The sequence below is a fragment of the Ranitomeya imitator genome, chromosome 1, assembly GCF_032444005.1.
Source record: "Ranitomeya imitator isolate aRanImi1 chromosome 1, aRanImi1.pri, whole genome shotgun sequence".
NCBI lineage: Eukaryota > Metazoa > Chordata > Amphibia > Anura > Dendrobatidae > Ranitomeya > Ranitomeya imitator.
The window spans coordinates 333,541,231-333,566,369 of NC_091282.1; the positions used below are offsets into that span (position 1 = coordinate 333,541,231).

At 47.1% G+C, this 25,139-nt stretch overlaps 1 protein-coding gene across 1 annotated transcript in view; it reads right to left on the reverse strand.

The window, feature by feature from the left end:
* The window catches only part of TCHP (trichoplein keratin filament binding), a 52,946-nt gene extending 49,252 nt beyond the window's left edge, over positions 1 to 3,694 (reverse strand). Inside the window, exon 1 of the mRNA XM_069759320.1 lies at positions 3,632 to 3,694. The gene's annotated coding sequence lies outside the window, so the exon portion shown is untranslated. The remainder of the gene's footprint in view (positions 1 to 3,631) is intronic.
* Between the last annotated feature and the right edge of the window lie 21,445 nt (positions 3,695 to 25,139).

Consider the following 25,139-nt stretch of genomic DNA (forward strand, 5'->3'; position numbering starts at 1 on the left):
ACAGGTGTATAATATAGCACTGGTATACATGACATGCAGTATATACCTCATACAGGTGTACAATATAGCACTGGGATATGACACATAGTATATACCTCATACAGGTGTACAATATAACACTGGGATATGACACACAGTATATACCTCATACAGGTGTACAATATAGCACTGGGATATGACACACAGTATATACCTCATACAGGTGTATAATATAGCACTGGTATACATGACACGCAGTATATACCTCATACAGGTGTATAATATAGTACTGGTATACATGACACACAGTATATACCTCATACAGGTGTACAATATAGCACTGGGATATGACACACAGTATATACCTCATACAGGTGTATAATATAGCACTGGTATACATGACATGCAGTATATACCTCATACAGGTGTACAATATAGCACTGGGATATGACACAGTATATACCTCATACAGGTGTATAATATAGCACTGGTATACATGACATGCAGTATATACCTCATACAGGTGTACAATATAGCACTGGGATATGACACATAGTATATACCTCATACAGGTGTACAATATAACACTGGGATATGACATGCAGTATATACCTCATACAGGTGTACAATATAGCACTGGGATATGACACATAGTATATACCTCATACAGGTGTATAATATAGTACTGGTATACATGACACACAGTATATACCTCATACAGGTGTATAATATAGCACTGGTATACATGACATGCAGTATATACCTCATACAGGTGTACAATATAGCACTGGTATACATGACATGCAGTATATACCTCATACAGGTGTACAATATAGCACTGGGATATGACACATAGTATATACCTCATACAGGTGTATAATATAGCACTGATATACATGACATGCAGTATATACCTCATACAGGTGTACAATATAGCACTGGGATATGACACAGTATATACCTCATACAGGTGTATAATATAGTACTGGTATACATGACACACAGTATATACCTCATACAGGTGTACAATATAGCACTGGGATATGACACACAGTATATACCTCATACAGGTGTATAATATAGCACTGGTATACATGACATGCAGTATATACCTCATACAGGTGTACAATATAGCACTGGGATATGACACATAGTATATACCTCATACAGGTGTACAATATAACACTGGGATATGACACATAGTATATACCTCATACAGGTGTATAATATAGTACTGGTATACATGACACACAGTATATACCTCATACAGGTGTACAATATAGCACTGGGATATGACACACAGTATATACCTCATACAGGTGTATAATATAGCACTGGTATACATGACATGCAGTATATACCTCATACAGGTGTACAATATAGCACTGGGATATGACACACAGTATATACCTCATACAGGTGTATAATATAGCACTGGTATACATGACATGCAGTATATACCTCATACAGGTGTACAATATAGCACTGGGATATGACATAGTATATACCTCATACAGGTGTATAATATAGTACTGGGATATGACACACAGTATATACCTCATACAGGTGTATAATATAGTACTGGTATACATGACACACAGTATATACCTCACACAGGTGTACAATATAACACTGGTATACATGACATGCAGTATATACCTCATATAGGTGTACAATATAACACTGGTATATGACACACAGTATATACCTCATACAGGTGTACAATATAGCACTGGGATATGACACACAGTATATACCTCATACAGATGTATAATATAGCACTGGTATACATGACATGCAGTATATACCTCATACAGGTGTACAATATAGCACTGGGATATGACACACAGTATATACCTCATACAGGTGTACAATATAGCACTGGTATACATGACACAGTATATACCTCATACAGGTGTACAATATAACACTGGTACATGACATGCAGTATATACCTCATACAGGTGTACAATATAGCACTGGGGTATGACACACAGTATATACCTCATACAGGTGTATAATATAGCACTGGTATACATGACATGCAGTATTTACCTCATACAGGTGTACAATATAGCACTGGGATATGACACACAGTATATACCTCATACAGGTGTACAATATAGCACTGGTATACATGACACAGTATATACCTCATACAGGTGTACAATATAGCACTGGTATACATGACAGTATATACCTCATACAGGTGTACAATATAACACTGGTACATGACATGCAGTATATACCTCATACAGGTGTACAATATAGCACTGGGATAGGACACATAGTATATACCTCATACAGGTGTACAATATAACACTGGGATATGACAGTATATACCTCATACAGGTGTACAATATAACACTGGTACATGACATGCAGTATATACCTCATACAGGTGTACAATATAGCACTGGTATACATGACATGCAGTATATACCTCATACAGGTGTACAATATAACACTGGTATATGACAGTATATACCTCATACAGGTGTACAATATAACACTGGGATATGACACAGTATATACCTCATACAGGTGTACACTATAGCACTGGGATAGGACACATAGTATATACCTCATACAGATGTACAATATAACACTGGGATATGACACAGTATATACCTCATACAGGTGTACAATATAACACTGGTATATGACACATAGTATATACCTCATACAGGTGTACAATATAACACTGGGATATGACACATAGTATATACCTCATACAGGTGTACAATATAGCACTGGGATATGACACATAGTATATACCTCATACAGGTGTACAATATAACACTGGGATATGACACACAGTATATACCTCATACAGGTGTACAATATAACACTGGGATATGACACAGTATATACCTCATACAGGTGTACAATATAGCACTGGGATATGACACATAATATATACCTCATACAGGTGTACAATATAGCACTGGGATATGACACACAGTATATACCTCATACAGGTGTACAATATAACACTGGGATATGACACACAGTATATACCTCATACAGGTGTACAATATAACACTGGGATATGACACAGTATATACCTCATACAGGTGTACAATATAGCACTGGGATATGACACATAATATATACCTCATACAGGTGTACAATATAACACTGGGATATGACACACAGTATATACCTCATACAGGTGTACAATATAACACTGGTATACGACACATAGTATATACCTCATACAGGTGTACAATATAACACTGGGATATGACACATAGTATATACCTCATACAGGTGTATAATATAGCACTGGTATACATGACATGCAGTATATACCTCATACAGGTGTACAATATAGCACTGGGATATGACACACAGTATATACCTCATACAGGTGTACAATATAGCACTGGGATATGACACACAGTATATACCTCATACAGGTGTATAATATAGCACTGGGATATGACACACAGTATATACACCATAGGGATGACTAGCCTATCACACCAGCACAGGATATACATCACACAGCTGAGTGCAGCCCCATGTATCAGTATATAAACAGGGACAGTCCGCAGAGCTCTGTCAGCACACACTAATGCCTCAGTTATACAGCATCTCCCTCGCACTGTCCCGACAGTACCGTTCCGCCATGTTGAGCCCAGCTCACCTTCCCCTCCGGTCCTATGTACGAATAACGGCCAGCACGGTTTGCAGCGCTGACTTCCTGTTCCGGTGTGTCTGGTCACCATGGAGATGGCTGTGGCGCGGTGCTGCTGACTGAGAGGCGGGGAAGAAGAACGTTACTGCCTGGAAGGAAATAGTGTAATGTGCCCCCTGCCATACATAGTGTGCCCCCGTCATACAGAGTGTGCCCCCTGCCATACAGAGTGTGCCCCCTGCCATACATAGTGTGCCCCCGTCATACAGAGTGTGCCCCCTGCCATACATAGTGTGCCCCCGTCATACAGAGTGTGCCCCCTGCCATACATAGTGTGCCCCCGTCATACAGAGTGTGCCCCCTGCCATACATAGTGTGCCCCCTGCCATACAGAGTGTGCCCCCGTCATACAGAGTGTGCCCCCTGCCATACATAGTGTGCCCCCGTCATACAGAGTGTGCCCCCTGCCATACATAGTGTGCCCCCGTCATACAGAGTGTGCCCCCTGCCATACATAGTGTGCCCCCGTCATACAGAGTGTGCCCCCTGCCATACATAGTGTGCCCCCGTCATACAGAGTGTGCCCCCTGCCATACATAGTGTGCCCCCGTCATACAGAGTGTGCCCCCTGCCATACATAGTGTGCCCCCTGCCATACATAGTGTGCCCCCTGCCATACATAGTGTGCTCCCTGCCATACATAGTGTGCCCCCGTCATACATAGTGTGCCCCCTGCCATACATAGTGTGCCCCCGTCATACAGAGTGTGCCCCCTGCCATACATAGTGTGCCCCCTGCCATACATAGTGTGCCCCCTGCCATACATAGTGTGCCCCCTGCCATACATAGTGTGCTCCCGCCATACAGAGTGTGCCCCCTGCCATACATAGTGTGCTCCCGCCATACATAGTGTGCCCCCGTCATACATAGCGTGCCCCCTGCCATACATAGTGTGCCCCCTGCCATACATAGTGTGCCCCCTGCCATACAGAGTGTGCCCCCTGCCATACATAGTGTGCCCCCGTCATACAGAGTGTGCCCCCTGCCATACATAGTGTGCCCCCGTCATACAGAGTGTGCCCCCTGCCATACATAGTGTGCCCCCTGCCATACATAGTGTGCCCCCTGCCATACAGAGTGTGCCCCCTGCCATACATAGTGTGCCCCCTGCCATACATAGTGTGCTCCCGCCATACAGAGTGTGCCCCCTGCCATACATAGTGTGCTCCCGCCATACATAGTGTGCCCCCGTCATACATAGTGTGCCCCCTGCCATACATAGTGTGCCCCCTGCCATACATAGTGTGCCCCCTGCCATACAGAGTGTGCCCCCTGCCATACATAGTGTGCTCCCGCCATACAGAGTGTGCCCCCTGCCATACATAGTGTGCTCCCGCCATACATAGTGTGCCCCCGTCATACATAGTGTGCCCCCTGCCATACATAGTGTGCCCCCTGCCATACATAGTGTGCCCCCGTCATACAGAGTGTGCCCCCTGCCATACATAGTGTGCTCCCGCCATACATAGTGTGCCCCCGTCATACAGAGTGTGCCCCCTGCCATACAGAGTGTGCCCCCTGCCATACATAGTGTGCCCCCGTCATACAGAGTGTGCCCCCTGCCATACATAGTGTGCTCCCGCCATACATAGTGTGCCCCCGTCATACAGAGTGTGCCCCCTGCCATACATAGTGTGCCCCCTGCCATACATAGTGTGCCCCCGTCATACAGAGTGTGCCCCCTGCCATACATAGTGTGCTCCCGCCATACATAGTGTGCCCCCTGCCATACATAGTGTGCCCCCTGCCATACATAGTGTGCCCCCTGCCATACATAGTGTGCCCCCGTCATACAGAGTGTGCCCCCTGCCATACATAGTGCGCTCCCGCCATACATAGTGTGCCCCCTGCCATACATAGTGTGCCCCCTGCCATACATAGTGTGCCCCCTGCCATACATAGTGTGCCCCCTGCCATACATAGTGTGCCCCCGTCATACAGAGTGTGCCCCCTGCCATACATAGTGTGCTCCCGCCATACATAGTGTGCCCCCTGCCATACATAGTGTGCCCCCTGCCATACATAGTGTGCCCCCGTCATACAGAGTGTGCCCCCTGCCATACATAGTGTGCTCCCGCCATACATAGTGTGCTCCCGCCATACATAGTGTGCCCCCTGCCATACATAGTGTGCCCCCTGTCATACATAGTGTGCCCCCTGCCATACATAGTGTGCTCCCGCCATACATAGTGTGCCCCCTGCCATACAGAGTGTGCCCTTGTCATACATAGTGTGCTCCCGCCATACATAGTGTGCCCCCTGCCATACAGAGTGTGCCCTTGTCATACATAGTGTGCTCCCGCCATACATAGTGTGCCCCCGTCATACAGAGTGTGCCCCGTGCCATACATAGTGTGCTCCCGCCATACATAGTGTGCCCCCGTCATACAGAGTGTGCCCCCTGCCATACATAGTGTGCCCCCTGCCATACATAGTGTGCCCCCGTCATACAGAGTGTGCCCCCTGCCATACATAGTGTGCTCCCGCCATACATAGTGTGCCCCCTGCCATACATAGTGTGCCCCCTGCCATACATAGTGTGCCCCCTGCCATACATAGTGTGCCCCCGTCATACAGAGTGTGCCCCCTGCCATACATAGTGTGCTCCCGCCATACATAGTGTGCCCCCTGCCATACATAGTGTGCCCCCTGCCATACATAGTGTGCCCCCTGCCATACATAGTGTGCCCCCTGCCATACATAGTGTGCCCCCGTCATACATAGTGTGCCCCCTGCCATACATAGTGTGCTCCCGCCATACATAGTGTGCCCCCTGCCATACATAGTGTGCCCCCTGCCATACATAGTGTGCCCCCGTCATACAGAGTGTGCCCCCTGCCATACATAGTGTGCTCCCGCCATACATAGTGTGCCCCCTGCCATACATAGTGTGCCCCCGTCATACAGAGTGTGCCCCCTGCCACACAGAGTGTGCTCCCTGCCATACATAGTGTGCTCCCGCCATACATAGTGTGCCCCCTGCCATACATAGTGTGCCCCCTGTCATACATAGTGTGCCCCCTGCCATACATAGTGTGCTCCCGCCATACATAGTGTGCCCCCTGCCATACAGAGTGTGCCCTTGTCATACATAGTGTGCTCCCGCCATACATAGTGTGCCCCCTGCCATACATAGTGTGCCCCCTGCCATACATAGTGTGCCCCCTGCCATACATAGTGTGCCCCCTGCCATACATAGTGTGCCCCCGTCATACAGAGTGTGCCCCCTGCCATACAGAGTGTGCCCCCTGCCATACATAGTGTGCTCCCGCCATACATAGTGTGCCCCCTGCCATACATAGTGTGCCCCCTGCCATACATAGTGTGCCCCCGTCATACAGAGTGTGCCCCCTGCCATACATAGTGTGCTCCCGCCATACATAGTGTGCCCCCTGCCATACATAGTGTGCCCCCTGCCATACATAGTGTGCCCCCTGCCATACATAGTGTGCCCCCTGCCATACATAGTGTGCCCCCTGCCATACATAGTGTGCCCCCGTCATACAGAGTGTGCCCCCGTCATACATAGTGTGCTCCCGCCATACATAGTGTGTCCCCTGCCATACATAGTGTGCCCCCTGCCATACATAGTGTGCCCCCTGCCATACATAGTGTGCCCCCTGCCATACATAGTGTGCCCCCGTCATACAGAGTGTGCCCCCGTCATACAGAGTGTGCCCCCGTCATACAGAGTGTGCCCCCGTCATACAGAGTGTGCCCCCTGCCATACATAGTGTGCTCCCGCCATACATAGTGTGCCCCCTGCCATACATAGTGTGCCCCCTGCCATACATAGTGTGCCCCCTGCCATACATAGTGTGCCCCCTGCCATACATAGTGTGCCCCCGCCATACATAGTGTGCCCCCGTCATACAGAGTGTGCCCCCGTCATACAGAGTGTGCCCCCTGCCATACATAGTGTGCTCCCGCCATACATAGTGTGCCCCCTGCCATACATAGTGTGCCCCCTGCCATACATAGTGTGCCCCCTGCCATACATAGTGTGCCCCCTGCCATACATAGTGTGCCCCCTGCCATACATAGTGTGCTCCCGCCATACATAGTGTGCCCCCTGCCATACATAGTGTGCCCCCTGCCATACATAGTGTGCCCCCTGCCATACATAGTGTGCCCCCGCCATACATAGTGTGCCCCCGTCATACAGAGTGTGCCCCCGTCATACAGAGTGTGCCCCCTGCCATACATAGTGTGCTCCCGCCATACATAGTGTGCCCCCTGCCATACATAGTGTGCCCCCTGCCATACATAGTGTGCCCCCTGCCATACATAGTGTGCCCCCGCCATACAGAGTGTGCCCCCGTCATACAGAGTGTGCCCCCTGCCATACATAGTGTGCTCCCGCCATACATAGTGTGCCCCCTGCCATACATAGTGTGCCCCCTGCCATACATAGTGTGCCCCCTGCCATACAGAGTGTGCCCCCGTCATACAGAGTGTGCCCCCGTCATACATAGTGTGCCCCCTGCCATACATAGTGTGCTCCCGCCATACATAGTGTGCCCCCTGCCATACATAGTGTGCCCCCTGCCATACATAGTGTGCCCCCTGCCATACATAGTGTGCCCCGTCATACAGAGTGTGCCCCCGTCATACAGAGTGTGCCCCCGTCATACAGAGTGTGCCCCCTGCCATACATAGTGTGCTCCCGCCATACATAGTGTGCCCCCTGCCATACATAGTGTGCCCCCTGCCATACATAGTGTGCCCCCTGCCATACATAGTGTGCCCCCTGCCATACAGAGTGTGCCCCCGTCATACAGAGTGTGCCCCCTGCCATACATAGTGTGCTCCCGCCATACATAGTGTGCCCCCTGCCATACATAGTGTGCTCCCGCCATACATAGTGTGCCCCTTGCCATACATAGTGTGCCCCCTGCCATACATAGTGTGCCCCCTGCCATACATAGTGTACCCCCTGCCATACATAGTGTGCCCCCTGTCATACATAGTGTGCCCCCTGTCATACATAGTGTGCCCCCTGTCATACATAGTGTGCCCCTGTCATACATAGTGTGCTCCCGCCATACATAGTGTGCCCCCTGCCATACATAGTGTGCCCCCTGCCATACATAGTGTGCCCCCTGTCATACATAGTGTGCCCCCTGTCATACATAGTGTGCCCCCCTGTCATACATAGTGTGCCCCTGTCATACATAGTGTGCTCCCGCCATACATAGTGTACCCCCTGTCATACATAGTGTGCCCCCTGTCATACATAGTGTGCCCCCTGTCATACATAGTGTGCCCCTGTCATACATAGTGTGGCTGCTGTCATACACAGTGTGCCTGCTGTCATAGTGTGCCCGCCTGCCATACATAGTGTGCCCCCTGTCATAGTGTGCCCCCTGCCATACATAGTGTGCCTGGATGGTCTGCCATACATAGTGTGCCCCCTGTCATATATAGTGTGCCCCGCGCCATACATAGTGTGCCCCCTGCCATACATAGTGGCCCCCTGTCATACATAGTGTGCCCCCCTGCCATACATAGTGTGCCCCCATGCCATACATAGTGTGCCCGCCTGCCTTACATAGTGTGCCCCCTGCCATACATAGTGTGCCCCCTGCCATATATAGTGTGCCCGCCTGTCATAAGTAATGTGCCCCCTGCCATAGTGTGCCCCCCTGTCATACATAGTGTGCCCGTCTGCCATACATAGTGTGCCCGTCTGCCATAAGTAATGTCACCCCGTCATGCATAATGTGCCCCCTGTCATACATAGTGTGCCCCCTGTCATATCTAGTGAGCCCGTCTGCCATAGGTAATGTGCTCCCTGTCATACATAGTGTGCCCGTCTGCCATACATAGTGTGCCCACCTGCCATACATAATGTGCCTGCCAGCATATGTAATGTGCCATCCTGCCATACACGTGTGTGTTACAGACACTGTGGCTGATGGACCCATGTCCACAGTCAGGATCTGGGCAACCCAGAATTTCCCAGGTGCTTATGTACCACCAGGTATTCCAGAAGAACCACATCAGGATGTCAGTTAACCCTTTAGAGGGGTTGTCCATTCTTAATAAATTGGCAAAATTACAAAGTGCTTGTATAGATAAGCAACTGTGCAATTTACCTTTAATTAAAAATCATCTGTTCCTGTTCTCAATAATGGAGGATTTTTTTTATCCTATTGTTTACAGTTCATTGCCTAAGTTACCGACCACTATTGCAATCGGTCAGAGGCGTACAAGCTCCTAGGTAATTAGTGGATGATTACAAACTGGAGCTTGCAAGCACCGCTGTGAAGCTGGCGAGATCGCAGTGTACGTCCAGCTTCAGTGTCAGTGCTCCTCCGATGTCGCGAAGGCTAAGCTGTCTGTGGAACAGACAAGGTCTGCATGGAAGACTGGAGGAGCACGTAACGGATGTCGCTCACTACACTTCTGGCTGTAGAAGGGGCAGTGCCATCAGGGCTGCCACTAGAAATTTTGGGGCCCCATACTGGCAAAATTTTCGGGGCCCCCTTGAAACTCCGCCCAGGCTCCACCCCAGCCCCGCCTCCAGGCTCCACCCCACGAACTGTCCACAGTCCCACCGCTCTCTCTTGGAAAATCTCCACTTCTCACCTATCACACATTGACAGTTCCCATCACCAGATCACACATATAGCCGGCAGCTTTTGTTTTGGCCAAAAGATTTTTTAAGCCGCCACCATAACACGGTAGACACTTTTGGCCGGGCCCTACTCTGCTGTAACCTATTAAATATTTGTTAAAATATGCAATACAATTTAGGTATATTTTTATTTATTTTTCAATTTTTAAAATGACCTATAATACTACATACAAGGAATAAATACCACAGCACTATGACCAGATGACATATTGCCACCACAGTGATCGAATAATATAAAATACAAGGAACAAATACCGCTACACCATGACCAGACCACATATAACCGCCAATGACTGAATACTACAATACTGATCAGTAATAAAAAAAAAAACCCACAATACTATCCCCATCAGTGCCATTATGCACAGGAGATCTGTAATTAGTAAGCAGTGTCTGTGTACAGGTAATACAGTGATCACCGGTGACATTACACACAGGAGCTCTGTATATAATGTATAGGTAATACAGTGATCACTGGTGACATTGTACACAGGACCTCTGTATATAGTATACAGTGTATAGTGTCAGTGTATAGGTAACGCTGACTCACCAGTGACGTCTCTAGGTGAAGTCCTTCATCTTTCATCCAGCACAGACTGCCATCACTTCATCCAGCCAGGACTCGTCTCTGCAGGAAATAAAACAGTTATCTCGAGTTCCGCTTGTAGAACACATTACTTAATTTTCCCAACTTCTACATTACACCACATGAAGAAGGCAACATAGTATCACTCTACACAGTAACAGGACCGCCCCCCCATTTAAAACAGTATACTCAAAAAATAAAATAAATACATCACTGCAATAATAATATCCCTTAATTAGCCTCTATGGTAATATTCGCCATCCTAGCCCCCGTTTGTCTCATTCCAGGCTCCAGCCATATGTTCTCCCATCCTGCCCTCATGAGTATCCATTCTGCCCCATATGATCTCCCCATCCTGCCCCATCTGTCTCCATCGTATCCATCCTGCCCCATCTGTCTCCAATTTTGCCCCATCTGTCTCCATTCTGCCCCATCTGTTTCCAATCCTGCCCCATTCTGTGTTCAGCACGCTGCCCCATCTGTGTCCAGCACTCTGCCCCATCTGTGTCCAGCACTCTGCCCCATCTGTGTCCAATCCTGCCCCATCTGTGTCCAATCCTGCCCCATCTGTGTCCAGCACTCTGCCCCATCTGTGTCCAATCCTGCCCCATCTGTGTCCAGCACTCTGCCCCATCTGTGTCCAATCCTGCCCCATCTGTGTCCAGCACTCTGCCCCATCTGTGTCCAGCACTCTGCCCCATCTGTGTCCAGCACTCTGCCCCATCTGTGTCCATCACTCTGCCCCATCTGTGTCTAGCACTCTGCCCCATCTGTGTCTAGCACTCTGCCCCATTTGTGTCCAGCACTCTGCCCCATCTGTGTTCAATCCTGCCCCATCTGTGTCCAGCACTCTGCCCCATCTGTGTCCAATCCTGCCCCATCTGTGTCCAGCACTCTGCCCCATCTGTGTCCAATCCTGCCCCATCTGTGTCCAGCACTCTGCCCCATCTGTTTCCAATCCTGCCTCATCTGTGTCCAGCACTCTGCCCCATCTGTGTCCAGCACTCTGCCCCATCTGTGTCCAGCACTCCGCCCCATCTGTGTCCAGCACTCTGCCCCATCTGTGTCCAGTACTCTGCCCCATCTGTGTCCAGCACTCTGCCCCATCTGTGTCCAGCACTCTGCCCCATCTGTGTCCAGCACTCTGCCCCATCTGTGTCCAGCTTTCTGCCCCCCCCCTGTGTCCAGCTTTCTGCCCCCCCTGTGTCCAGCTTTCTGCCCCCCCGTGTCCAGCTTTCTGCCCCCCCCCGTGTCCAGCTTTCTGCCCCCCCCCCTGTGTCCAGCTTTCTGCGCCCCCCGTGTCCAGCTTACTGCCCCCCCTGTGTCAGCCATCTGCCCCCCCTGTGTCCAGCTTTCTGCCCCCCCGTGTCCAGCTTTCTGCCCCCCCTGTGTCCAGCTTTCTGCCCCCCCGTGTCCAGCCTTCCCCCCCCCCGTGTCCAGCTTTCTGCCCCCCCCCTGTGTCCAGCTTTCTGCCCCCCCCTGTGTCCAGCTTTCTGCCCCCCCTGTGTCCAGCTTTCTGCCCCCCCCCCCCGTGTCCAGCTTTCTGACCCTCCCCCCCCTGTGTCCAGCTTTCTGACCCCCCCCCCCCCCCTGTGTCCAGCTTTACTGCCCTGGGCCCCTTTCCCCCCGGATCGCCGCTCTCAATAAAAAAGAAAAAAGTTGTGCTTACCTGCTGCGCTCCTGCTCTCTCCACGCAGCTGCACGTGCACTTGCCGGCGACCTGCACGCTGCGGCTGGCGGCTGTTAACTATTGACGTGCGGGCGCGGGCCCTCACGTCAGTAGCGTTAAACAGCTGTAGCGCCGGCCGCCGCTAAGGGCCCGGTTCAGCCTACGGCTGCCGGTAGGGTCCCGGTGAGCAGGTTAGAGGGGGCCCGATGCGGTCCCCCTCTGCTCACCGGGCCCCATACGCCAGTCACGGCTGTAATGCCCTGATGGCGGCCATGAGTGCCATTACAGGAGGACATGATGGAAGGGGAACTTGCCCCAGTACTGTGCGCGCACAGCATAGTCAGTGTGCATGGGCAGCTCAGGATTCAGGCAGCGCCAAGTGAACTCTGTCAATCAGAGCCAGAGATTATAAGGCTATGTGCACACGTTTCGGATTTGCTTTGGAAATTTCTGCGTGGTTTCTGCATCTCTTGGCAGAAAACGCAGTGGAAATTCCACGTGTTTTTGATGCGGATTTTCATGCGTTGTTGTACATCCATGGAGATAAATAAAGATATATTATTATAAAAAAAAAAGAATTGTGATGTCATTTTCTTGTTCAACCTCTCCAGCCAGATACCCTCATTTATATTAACCCCTTAATGACCGCCAATACGTCTTTTAACTGACCTGAGATATAAGAGAATAGCCTCCCCATACAGGTGACAATCCAGCAGCTGTCGGCTGTACACTATAGCTGACAACTTGCTGCATCAGCCACGATCAGTGTTTGCACCGTCCAAATCTGTTTCACCCCTTAGATGCTGCTTTCAATAGTGACTACATCATTATAAATGGTTAACAGAGTGTGGGGGCTTCCTCTTTATCCCCACCGGTGCCCTCAGATCATCATTTTGTGGTCCTGATGTTGCCATGGCAATTCATGACCAAATAGCGGCCTTAGAGTCTGACGGCTGTTGTAACCTGTTCAGAAGTTAGAGGCATTTAGGTGGTAAAAATACACTTTTTCATTTCTGTCATGCCACTTTGCATTAATTCCTGGAAAGCTCCTGAAGGGTTAATAAACTACCTGACTACAGTTTTCAATATGTTTAGGGGTGCTGTTTTTAAAATGGTATCACATTTGGGGGTTTCCCAATATATGAGACCAGTAAACGCACTTTAAACATGGATATGTCCGTAAAAAAATAAATTTTGTAAATTTCCTTGAAAAAATGAAAAATTACTGCTACATTTTTAAACCTCCTAAAATGCTAACAAAATAAAATAACATTTTACAAATGGTGCTGATGTAAAGGAGACATGTGGGAAATGTTATTTATTAATGTTTTGCTGTGGTATGACTATCTGGATTAAAGGGATAATCATTCAAAGTTTGAAAATTGCTAATTTTTTAACATTTTTCTCTAATTACTGACATTTTTTATAAATAAACACAAAACATATCGACCTAAATTTACCATTATCATAAAGTATAATGTGTCTCGAAAAAACAATCTCAAAAACACTGGGATTTGTTGAAGTATTCCAGAGTTATTACCACATAAAGTGACACTGGTCAGATTTCAAAAATTTGGCTCCGTCACGAAGGGGTTAAATAAAGACACACACAGTCACCAGCCTATGGAGCTCCCGCCAGGGCCGTGGGATACTCGGTAGTGGGTTGGCACAGTTCTTAAAGGGGACGTCATGGCGGCAGTGCCCTGGTCAGTGGCCCTGGGCATCCCATTAAAGGATATAAAGTGTAGTGGGAAATAAATTCTAATGTAATAATGTTCGTAACTCCACCTGTGGTACTAGGCCAGGGATGGTCGATGCTGCTTAAAGGGATTAGCTGGGGCCGATGGTAATGCAGCTAGGTGGTTTTGCTCCCCACAGGTGGAGCGGAGGCCCCAGGGCTACCAGGACAGTATATGAAGGATTGTAGATGTTGGGATGCAGGAAATAATTGGAGGACACAGGATTTGCAGTCTCTTTACTGTTAGAATCTGTTTTGTTTTTGACCATCCGCCATCTTGTTGTGGTTTTCTGGCTGCTGATCTTTTTCCCCTGGTGCAGAGTTGTCTTAGGTCAGGTGATTGTATCACCCACCACCTGCCTCCCAGTCCTTGCTGGACAACAGTGTTAATCCGCTAGAGTTCTGGCTAGGTGCTTTGATAGCTTTCTGTGCTTGATATTGTGCAGTTCTGGGACCCCCGGTTCTGCTATCCTTAGTTTCTGTTTTCTGTTGGTTTCTGCAGCCTTCTCTGTATTTTCTATTAGGAGGTGACCTGTTTTTATACCCAGTCTTTAGATCTTTTAGGGACCTCCTCCCCTTATCTATAGGTCTTCGCTTGAGATTAACCTAGGATCGTTGGTGGGTCTATTCGTAAGGAATGGGTCGCCCACTCCATCGTAGGGTATCAGCCTAGTCTCAGTGCAGGGTCAATTTTCCCCCTTCTATCCTAGTTCTGTGTTGCAGTTACGTAACATTTACTTTTTACTGGTGAAATTGCAGTCCAGGGCACAGGTTACAGGTGATGTTCGAAATCCAGACAGCCTGGAAGCGATTCGGAATCCCCCTAGCCAGGTGGGGTTGGAAGCCTTCCTTTCTGTGCTGAATTCTAGGTTCTTGTTGCATTAGCTTTCCTCAAGCCCCTCTCTCAATCTGTCCCTCAGGTGGAACACTACCCGCATAGCAGGCAGCTCGAGACTTTTTACAGGTGTCCCTCTTTCATGGTGACTCCGGGCTCTAATCTGCTGCTGTGCCTTCGGGTGTCTGTTGTGGCCAGGAGACCTGCAATCTCCTGCTCTCTGGTTTCAGACGTGGGCATACAATTCCAACACAACCTCGGACCTCCCGTGTCCGGTTTCTTTGGCGCTCAATCCTGGGGTTGAGCTCAATCGCAGCTCCACTCCCAGTTTCTCACGTGCTTCCTCTCCCTTCACTGTCTCACACAGACTGACTAACTCCTCCTCCAGACCAGAACTTATAGGGAAGCTACCCCCTTGATACCGGGTCTAGAGCTCCCCCTTCTGGCCTGGAGTCAGTAAATTGTTGCATGCTAGTGTTACCTGCTAAGGGGATTCCTTCTCGCTTCCAGGCATGGCATCACCCTCCCCGGGAGGCAGGGAATACCACTGTGACAACCTGATTCCTGGGGTGTCACACCTATGTAGGAGTATTAACAATTAACCTACATATGCTGTAACAAGAAAGCAACTGTCAGAAATCTGTGTGAAATGCAATATTTGTTTATTTAAAAAAAAAAATTGCATGGGCTCCTGCATAACTTTAGTAACCAGCAGAGGGAAAGGCGATGACTGAGGGCAGATGTTAATATTCTGGGAAGGAGCCAATAGCCATAAAGGTTCCCAGACTATTAATATTAGCTCACAGCTCTCTGCGTGATAACTTTCCCATGCAGCGGTGGCATAAGTGAGAGCACAGGAGCTGATGAACTCCGGTGAACTCTCACAGCAGCTGAGTGATACATTGTGGGAGCGATTACCTCCTGTCAGTGTATTGCCAGAGGCCAAGTCGAGCGGCCATATCTCCCGATGTGACTGTTCTACACGCGTGATCATCGTGGGACACTCGGTATTAAATGGACTATGGCGGACAGGTGGGTATATGTTGGTTTATTATTTTTGCAGGAGACAAGGGCATCGGGGATTAGGTGTTCGGTGAGTATTTAATTATGCAAATGTTTTTATTATTTTTTTTACAATTGAACACAGGTGCCGGATGGTGAGACTATTCTCCCATCATCAGCTAATGCTGTCTCTGTTATACAGTTAGGGCCAGAAATATTTGGACAGTGACACAAGTTTTGTTATTTTAGCTGTTTACAAAAACATGTTCAGAAATACAATTATATATATAATATGGGCTGAAAGTGCACACTCCCAGCTGCAATATGATAGTTTCCACATCCAAATCGGAGAAAGGGTTTAGGAATCATAGCTCTGTAATGCATAGCGTCCTCTTTTTCAAGGGACCAAAAGTAATTGGACAATGGACTCTAAGGGCTGCAATTAACTCTGAAGGCGTCTCCCTCATTAACCTGTAATCAATGAAGTAGTTAAAAGGTCAGGGGTGGATTCCAGGTGTGTGGTTTTGCATTTGGAAGCTGTTGCTGTGAGCTGACAACATGCGGTCAAAGGAACTCTCAATTGAGGTGAAGCAGAACATCCTGAGGCTGAAAAAAAAGAAAAAATCCATCAGAGAGATAGCAGACATGCTCGGAGTAGCAAAATCAACAGTTGGGTACATTCTGAGAAAAAAGGAATTGACTGGTGAGCTTGGGAACTCAAAAAGGCCTGGGCGTCCACGGATGACAACAGTGGTGGATGATCGCCGCATACTTAATTTGGTGAAGAAGAACCCGTTCACAACATCAACTGAAGTCCAGAACACTCTCAGTGAAGTAGGTGTATCTGTCTCTAAGTCAACAGTAAAGAGAAGACTCCATGACAGTAAATACAAAGGGTTCACATCTAGATGCAAACCATTCATCAATACCAAAAATAGACAGGCCAGAGTTAAATTTGCAGAAAAACACCTCAAGAAGCCAGCTCAGTTCTGGAAAAGTATTCTATGGACAGATGAGACAAAGATCAACCTGTACCAGAATGATGGGAAGAAAAAAGTTTGAAGAAGAAAGGGAACGGCACATGATCCAAGGCACACCACATCCTCTGTAAAACATGGTGGAGGCAACGTGATGGCATGGGCATGCATGGCTTTCAATGGCACTGGGTCACTTGTGTTTATTGATGACATAAGAGCAGACAAGAGTAGCCGGATGAATTCTGAAGTGTACCGGGATATACTTTCAGCCCAGATTCAGCCAAATGCTGCAAAGTTGATTGGACGGCGCTTCATAGTACAGATGGACAATGACCCCAAGCATACAGCCAAAGCTACCCAGGAGTTCATGAGTGCCAAAAAGTGGAACATTCTGCAATGGCCAAGTCAATCTCCAGATCTAAACCCAATTGAGCATGCATTTCACTTGCTCAAATCCAGACTTAAGACGGAAAGACCCACAAACAAGCAAGACCTGAAGTCTGCGGCTGTAAAGGCCTGGCAAAGCATTAAGAAGGAGGAAACCCAGCGTTTGGTGATGTCCATGGGTTCCAGACTTAAGGCAGTGATTGCCTCCAAAGGATTTGCAACAAAATATTGAAAATAAAAATATTTTGTTTGGGTTATGTTTATTTGTCCAATTACTTTTGACCTCCTAAAATGTGGAGTGTTTGTAAAGAAATGTGTACAATTCCTACATTTTCTATCAGATATTTTTGTTCAACCCTTCAAATTAAACGTTACAATCTGCACTTGAATTCTGTTGTAGAGGTTTCATTTCAAATCCAATGTGGTGGCATGCAGAGCCCAACTCGCGAAAATTGTGTCACTGTCCAAATATTTCTGGCCCTAACTGTATGTAACAGCAGACATAGCTGGATGGGAGTAGTAGACGACGCCTGGGTACATACACACGCGCAGACAGATGCACACACACCCACAGACAGACACATTCTCTGCTCACACATATTCCCCGCCCACACACTCTTCCTCCTTCTGACATCATTTCATTTTTGCAGCATTTTTGGCAGCAAATCAGCAAACCTTTTTTCACCTGCGGATTTGACGGACTCAATTTAAGTCAATGGTTGCAGATCCACAAAAAGAATTGACATGCTGCGGAAATAAAACGCTGCAAATCAGGGCAGTTTTCCACAGCATGTGCACACCAATTCAATTCTGGATTCCCATTGATTAACCTTGCTTGAGCAATCCTTTGCGGATTTGGTGCAATTCCGCACAGAAAAAACTGTTACGCCCACAGAGCATGAAGATGTATAGTGGACTCACTAGACCACCCATGGTGCAGTGGCAGCTGTATACCAGATACTCAAGAGACAGGAGAATGAGCTTAAAAAAAAAAAAGATATTTATTAAAGAAAGCTTAACAAAAGTGAAAAGGTGCCTGAGTGGGGAACTCTCTGGATCACGACACTGTACCACATAGTGGAGCAACGGGCAAGGTATACCCCTATACAGGTATTCCCCTGTAACAACACCAGGAGGCCTCAATGCCGTGAATCCCGGACCAGAAGGCCAACCCATACAGACCCGATAGCAGATTCTGTAGAATACTGGCTCTGTTGGTGGAGAGAATCCCGGGAGTTCCATGTAATCCTGGAAAGACTGCTCCAGCCGGTAGTGGTATCTGGACGGTTCCGTGAGGAAAGGCTTGGTCAGCCTGGAGTGGAACCAGAGAGTCCAGAAGGATCCAGGATAGGGAGCTGCAAGCAGAGGATTCTGAGGAGACAGAGCTATTAGCATAATGCAAAGCAGCAGACTTCAAATCGCAGAACACAGCCGAGAATGGCCTGTGCAGGAGGCAACGATCCTACAGAATGAACACATTGCCTTGGCACCTCCCTTAAGGGGGGAGGATTCCTTTTATGCACAGAGCATCACAGCACAGACCGCCCTAATAGAGAACAGGTGCCCTACTGCTTTAATTATGCGCAGGAAGCGGGCCGCGCCTCTGAAGGCAGGTTTCACTCTTGCGTTTGGCTGGTCTGCGTACTTCCTCCCTTAAGCTCCACCTACTTCCACATGTGTCCTGCGTACCTATCTTTAACTTTGGGTACACAGGGACATGCGTTGTATGCGGATGAGTCCACATGTGGCATTTTGACGTGCCCGCCCTTGGGTGAGGTAGCAAATTTTTTTTTCCCCACCCTACCCTGATATTACGAACTGCCCAGTGACTAGAGACAGGAAGTGTTTTGACTGGGTGGGCTAATATAGCCCATTTGATGTTTTTTGTGGTCTGGTACCTGTCTAGTGGTCAACCCTTGAGCAGGGAATTCTAGGGTTAATGGGGTTAGCTGCCGTGGAGCGGGGGCGCCATTTGCGTGTATTAGGGTGCCAACCTCCGCTGACAGGCAGGGCTTTATAGGGGTTACTAGGGCCATCAGGCCCACCCATTGCATTATTTTTGGCAGGTCAGTATTTTTCATAGCTGTCTGGTTTTGTTTTTATTTTTCTAAATTTTTTTTTGTTTTAGGGTGCAGCAAAGTTTGTATGTTATATAAAGATTTTTAAAACTAATTATAACAGTAAAATGTATACTGAAAATATTATTTTTACGACTAAGTCCCCTACAAAACTGTTTAACTAGTTCAGTTTACCTTTTGAGGGTGACGGACTCCTTTTAAGACAAAGTCATGGATATACCGCCAATGGTGCGGGGTGGATGGGGGCATGCAGATCCCTCCTCTGTTACTACTTTGTCACAGATGACACTGAAGATCCCACCGCTGCAACCACTATGTCAGGGAAATGCTACTCCGCTGCCTCCAATCATCAGAACAATTACACAATTCAGTGAGGAGTGTTGGATGTGGCTGCTTCCACTACTAGGCCGGTTATTGGGGGAACTTGCAGTGAGTGTATGGTATATACACCTTAGATTCCAATGCATGGAACATAGGTATATACTCCCTGTACAGAGTCACTGCCAGTTCCGCAATAAAAGATCCACTAGCTGTCACCGACTCACCACCAATCATTTATACAGGCTGACTGGACACCCGTTACAGGTAGCGTATGGCTTCAGGGGTGCGGTTTAGAGAGTAAGAGGAAGAGAGCTATTAAATGTTTAGCGGAGGGAAGCACTCCAATTGGAGAAATTGACAGAACCCACCGCGTTTATGTCTTCCACAGACCGACAAATGACCCAGACCCAAATACTGCTTTTTATTATATCAAAGTTACACGCATTCATCTCCCGTGGATGAGCTCATGTGGGGGCAGATGGTGGGATGTGCTGGATCTTTTAGAATTTTATGAGATTCCCAAATTACAGGATATCTTCGCCCCTGAAGGATGCAGACGGTAAATATTGACATCATATTTCTTATCATGATTTTAAAGGTTACATAGAGATAAAAAATGGCGTGGTTCGCATCATCTATCGGACTGTTCTTAAGTTTGAGGGGTTCTTGTGGCCCCACAGTGATGTGAGTGAATGCTTTCTGAAAATTCCTTCACATAAATATTGCATTGATACAAAACCCCAATATTAATATCTAGACAATGGAGACACCAAGGCTGGAACTCTCTCAGACAAATCCTTTGAACCCAGGATGCTTCCTTAGTACAAATGCAGCTTCTGCACTTCTCACCTGCGCAAACATATCCCAAAGCTTACTGTCTTTTCCCTAGGAGACATCCTGTTTTAATCACTTGTCCATTGCAGGAGATCTCTGCTTTAAAAGTTTATTTAAATAGATTCTCTCTCCCAAAGCTATACTTAATTGCCCTTCAAAATGAGATGGGAGTGTCAGGTCTTCTCCAACTATAGGTCGTTTTCCCTCTTCCCCATATTTTTAATATGAGGGGGGATATGTCCCCTGCCTGGTGATGCTTTATGGATTATAATTTTTCTCTATGACAAACAACCTCTTTGAAAAGCTTTCTGTCATGTGTCTGGTGACTTGTTGCTTCGGATGCATCAACCTTGTAATGCCACTACAGCTGCAATTCTGAATATCTGCACATAGATCAGAGATTGTAGCTTTGACCTTTTGTTTGGACCTATCTGAAAATTGCTTCTGTTGCCCACAGTATAGGAGTCTGCAACTGCTGTAAAGTATATTACAAGGGAACTTTGACATAATGTGCATCAGTGTTGTTGTGCACAGGGCTGTGGGGTCGGTGTTCATTTTGGTGGAGTCAGAGTTGGAGTCGGTATAAAATGGACCAACTCCTAACTAACTGGGCTTTTCAACAAGCGCACAGATCCAGACTCCTAAGTGCCATGACTAGGAGATCTGACTTGAAACTGTAGGATGGCGATTTTGCTAAATTTATATCAGCACATTAGAAGGTAGTATGGGGTATGAGCAGCTAACTGCTGTATAGAAGTGGCTGGGATGTTAGGAGTTAACCTCACTTTAGGAATGTAGCTAGTCAGGCAGTCACTACTGGCCAAGTTCCAAGGAAACCAGCTGTACATAATGAAAGATAAAAGCTGTCATTGCAAGAGAATGACAGCAGATAGAAAAAGCAAGTCAATTATAAACTTCCTTATTTTTACTAAATAAATCAATTTAATAACTAACTTGAGAATACTCCTTTAATGCATTTAAAACTGACAGATCTAAAACACTGCAATGCAGGTGTATTGCCTGGTATTAAAGAAGCACTCATGTATATTTTAATTAAATGTGTGCATATACAGTCATGGCCAAAAGTATTGACACCCCTGCAATTCTGTAAGATAATACTCATTTTCTTCCTGAAAATGATTGCAATCACAAACTGTTTGGTATTATTATCTTCATTTAATTTGTCTTAAATGAAAAAACACAAAAACAAAAAGAATTGTCCTAAAGCCAAATTGGATATAATTCCACACCAATAAAAAAGGGGTTGGACAAAAGTATTGGCACTGTTCGAAAAATCATGTGATGCTTCTCTAATTTGTGTAATTAACAGCACCTGTAACTTACCTGTGGCACCTAACAGGTGTTGGCAATAACAAAATCACACTTGCAGCCAGTTGACATGGATTAAAGGGAGACTGTCACCTGAATTTAGAGGGAACAATCTTCAGCCATAGAGGCGGGGTTTTCGGGTGTTTGATTCACCCTTTCCTTACCTGCTGGCTGCAATATTGGATTGAAGTTCATTCTCTGTCCTCCATAGTACATGCCTGTGCAAGGCAAGATTGCAAGATGAGACAAAAGTAGAGCTTTTTGGGCAAAGGCATCAACATAGAGTTTAAAGGAGAAAAAAAGAGGCATTCAAAGAACATGGTCCCTACAGTCAAACATGGCGGAGGTTCCCTGATGTTTTGGGGTTGATTTGCTGCCTCTGGCACTGGACTGCTTGACCGTGTGCATGGCATTATGAAGTCTGAAGACTACCAACAAATTTTGCAGCATAATGTAGGGCCCAGTATGAGAAAGCTGGGTCTCCCCCAGAGGTCATGGGTCTTCCAGCAGGACAATGACCCAAAACACACTTCAAAAAGCACTAGAAAATGGTTTGAGAGAAAGCACTGGAGACTTCTAAGGTGGCCAGCAATGAGTCCAGACGTGAATCCCATAGAACATCTGTGGAGAGATCTAAAAATGGCAGTTTGGAGAAGGCACCCTTCAAACATCAGGGACCTGGAGCAGTTTGCCAAAGAAGAATGGTCTAAAATTTCAGCAGAGCATTGTAAGAAACTCATTGATGGTTACCGGAAGCGGTTGGTCGCAGTTATTTTGGCTAACGGTTGTGCAACCAAGTATTAGGCTGAGGGTGCCAATACTTTTGTCTGGCCCATTTTTGGAGTTTTGTGTGAAAAGATCAATGTTTTGCTTCATTCTCTTTTGTGTTTTTTCATTTAAGACAAATTAAATGAAGATAATAATACCAAAGAATTTGTGTTTGCAATTATTTTCAGGATGAAAATGAGTATTATCTGACAGAATTGCAAGGGTGTCAATACTTTTGGCCATGACTGTATATATATGTGTATGTAATGTAGTGCAAGTACATATTAATATACTCACCTACCGCTGCTCTCTCTGGTGTCCAGCACCATTCTGCTTCACATGTCAGTGACATCACCTCAATTGCGACAATACGGCCAGGGTCACATTTGCGTGTACAATGTGAAAAATTTGCATCACTACCCGGCACTGCCGCCGGCACTCGGGACCAGAGCGTGCGGCTGCATGTATTTCTATGCAGCTGAGCACTCCAGTAATGAGTGCCGGCGGCAGTGCCGGGTATTGATGCACGAGTTTCTTGCACTGCACACACAAGTGTGACCCTGGCCTACAGCTGATTATACGCTGTATGTGTGAGCCAGAAGTCTCATTTACAATGAAAGCATATACGGCCTTGTTCTGACACTCCATAGACTTACAATGTAAAAGCCGCTACCGGGTCATGCAGAACGCTTTGTGACGTCATGGAGAGGCGGAGCAGAACAGCACTGGGCAATGGAGAGAGCACCAATACAAGAGTACATTTAATAAAAGTCCACTAGATCAACCCCTTCTCAATTTGAAGGCTTGCCCCCGTTAAAATAAAAACTGTTATACTCACCTCCAGTGTTGGCGACATTCCAGCGGTGTCGGCACTGACATTCCCGGTGCTCACGTGACGTTAATAATAATTTTATTTCTATAGCTCAACCATATTCCGCAACACTTTACATTTTAGAGGGGACTTGTACAGACAATAAAAGACATTAAAGCATAACAATCGCATATATAACAGATACCAGGAGGAATGAGGGTCCTGCTCACAAGCTTACAATCTATGAGGAAATAGGGGAGACTCGAAAGGTGGATGGGCAAGCAAGGTGCAAAACATTCAGACTTGGCTGGATCCTGACGCCCTCCATGTGGTGGTGCCCGTCACTTGTAGTATGCCGTGATGTCATGGACGCACGTAGCGACGTTTGGCCACAGTACCGGTGTCACAGCTAGTCATTGTGTTACCCCATCCTTGGTGTGGATTCTGTCTCCTAGAGACTATCACTAGTAATCTTTACAGCTCAGTCAGGGTATGTTTCAACGTTCAGTATTTCCTGCGGGCTGGACGCTGCGTACATCCACAGCGTTCAGATGTTACAGCATAGTGGAGGGGATTTTATGAAATCCCCATCTCCACTATGTGTTCAAAGACGCAGGTGGCAGACGCACGTATACGCACACTTGGCAGCGTCTTTCTAGACTGCAGCATGTCTATTTATCTTGTGGAGACACTCAGGGTATGTGCACACGCTGTGGAATGGTGTGTGGATTTTTCCGCACTGATTTCGGTAAATCTGCAGGTAAACTGCACTGCGGATTTACTGCAGAATTACCTCGTTTTTTGTGCGGATTCCATCTGTGATTTCCTATAATGGAGCAGGTGTAAACCGCTGCGGAATCTGCACAAAGAATTGACATGCTGCGGAAAATACACCGCAGCGTTTCCGCACGTTTTTTTCCGCAGCATGTGCACTGCAGATTCGGTTTCCCATAGGTTTACATGGTACTGTACAACGCATGGAAAACAGCTGTAGATCCGCTTCTGCTAAATCCGCAACGTGTTCACATAGCCTAAGGCTGTGTGCACACGCTGATGTTTCGCTTTTGTTTTGCGTTTTTTCGCTATAACACCGCAAAAAACAGCATACATTATGCATCCCATCATTTAGAATGAATTCCGCAATTTTTGTGAAAAAAAACGCAGCATGTTCATTAATTTTGTGGATTTTTGCGGATTTCCCACTAGATAATGCATTGGGAAATGTCTGGAAAAATCCGCACCAAAAACGCGCAAAAAAAATGCATGCAGATTTCTTGCAGAAAATTTCAGGTTTTTCTCAGGAAATTTCTGCAAGAAATCCTGGACGCGTGCACATAGCCTCAATCTCCACAAGATAAATATCACAGTCCAATGTATTCTGTGCGGTGATTCCGCACGGCTCAATGAACACATGTGGAATCACCACGGGTACAAACAGGGCCGCCATCAGGGCATGACGGCCGTGACTGGCGTATGGGGCCC